The following is a 2,338-nucleotide window of genomic DNA, read 5'->3' as shown; positions in this document are numbered from 1 at the left end:
CTGCAAAGATGACAAAAACAAAAACAAACAAATGGAACCTTTACTTGACATCTTGCCATACAAACACAGCCAATTTTTGTATAGGATTAATACACAATACACCAGCATTTCTATGGCTGCCAGGGTAAGAAAACAGAGTAGTTTTCTTACCTGCACACCAGTCAAAAAGAAGAAAAATAATGAAACCTTACTTTTAAAGTAATATTCTGAAATAGTTATTTCAGCTATAGGGAGGCTTTAGTAGTTTGTACACATTCAGATTACGTACTGCTGGACTTCATTCAAATAAACCATCTGGATACTTTATAACTGACAGGATATTACTGGATGATTGTTAGGCTTTAGTAACTTTGCCTTGTCTTTAACAAAATTACAGAGAAATAATAATATTCATGGATATAGTTGATTTGTATATGCTTAGTTGAACTGGACAGCTGCCTGGCATTAATTCTCAAACCTTGAGCATTTTCGAAGTTTCAGAGCAGTTCTTCTCTCCATGGACAGTCACCTCTCAAGGGTACTGCTTTTACTACAGCCTTTATGATTTTATATTGCTTCATGCCACTCCAGCTCGCTGGGCGCTGATGTGCAAGGCTTCCTCTGGCCTTGTGAAGATTCAGTCTTATTTAGAAATATGTTTAGCTTATGGAAGGCATTAAAGTCAAAAAGGAGAAAGAATTCTCATGGTGGATTTTGATTGTCGCATTAATCTTAAAGGGGGAAAAAAGTCTTTAAAAGGGCAGAGTTTGACTCTGATTTATCAAATCTTTTAATAGCAATCACGTTCAGAAAATTAAAACCCAAAAGTTTATATATGGAGTCAGTTATTTGCTACTTCTATAACTTCCAGTCGGATGAGTTCAGGGCTTGATTGTACTTTGCCAAAGTAAGTAGCTCCTGCCCCGCAGAGCTTCCAGTCTAAGGTTTGAGCCTAAAAAGATGTATCAACTAGTTCAGAAAATATGAGAATTCTTATTGAAAGGTATTAGTTTAAACTAAGTTATGTGAAAAGTCTGCCTTGGTTTCAGGCAGTGAGGTTAGAGACCTGAAACCAGCGGCCAGGCTTCTTAGAACACATAAAATCAATGGGGAGAAGGGGAGGTTCCTCCAGAGTGTAATTTAAGATCAGTTCTGTTCACAAATATAGCAATTTAGTTAGCATACAGTCATCTTCTCTCATCTAAAATGGGATTACTCATAATGCAAAAAACATTAAACTTTGCAGAGAAGGTGCCTAAATAAGCAAGCCTAACAAAAGGAAAGAGAAGATGGCCCACACAGGCAATGGAATCGTGGAAATAGCTGAAATGCTCTGTTGGTATTGCTTGCTTGGCATCAACTTGGAAAGTTTTGTTTATTCTTTTCTGCTTGTTTTGTTTATTGAATGGCTTAGGAGAAAGCTAAAAAAACCAAACCAAACCAAAAACAACAACAAAAAAGGAGAGGACTGAAAAAGTTAAAGGACTAGGAAAGAAGGAAAGCTAAAGAATGAAAACCAGTGGCAACGAACAGGAAAAAAGCATGTTGAAACACAGGAAAAACGGGAAGAGGATGGGAAAAGAGGTGTGATACAACACTGGGAGAGGGTGAGACGCCAATAACCAATGTAGCCAGTGTGCCCTGGGCGTGCTGGATGTCTGATCATCCTTCGGCTCCTCTCGTTCAGGGAGAGGGGACACAGGAGCCTTGGCAGTTCTTGTGCCACCCGCCCTGGATGGGTGGAGAGGCTCAGCATGTGCGGGCTGCGGGGATGTTCGCAGGCCGGGGCACCTCATGGTGCTTTTGGGGGCTGTGTGAGGAGCGGGCCGAGCCCCTTGTAGCTGAAGCACAGCTGATGCCGCACCAAGGCTGTCAATTTCAAACAACTGCGTGCCAAACCTCCCGAGAACGGGCTTTGTCTGGGGTGAGCGACCGCAAACTTGCACATCTCTCCATCCTGCCCCTCTCTGGAGGGTCTCGGCTTGCTTTAGGCCTGACTCAGTGGCCGTGGGCCCGCGCCCTGTGCTGGGCCGGTGCCACCGCGCTCGGTGCTCCCGCTCCGCGTTCGTCTCGGGTACCGAAGGGAGCCTCGCACCACCACCCCTCCTCTCCCCGTGCCTCCAGCTCCGGCGGGGCACAGGTGTTTTAACTTACAAACGTGCCAGGGAGCCGCGACCGCTCCAACTCCCTGGGGAAGGGATGGGGACGGCCCCAGCGCTGCCTCCCCTCAGCTCCCTTCCCCCTGAGCGCGGGGCAGCGCCCGCGGGACCGAAACCCCATCACACAGCCTGGGCAGCCCCACGGGATCCCGTCACAGCTCGGGGCACGAGGCGCTCTCCCAGCCCGTGGGCGGGAGCCT

The sequence above is a fragment of the Geospiza fortis genome, unplaced genomic scaffold, assembly GCF_000277835.1.
Source record: "Geospiza fortis unplaced genomic scaffold, GeoFor_1.0 scaffold29, whole genome shotgun sequence".
NCBI classification, from domain to species: Eukaryota; Metazoa; Chordata; class Aves; order Passeriformes; family Thraupidae; genus Geospiza; species Geospiza fortis.
This window is presented reverse-complemented; position numbering follows the sequence as displayed.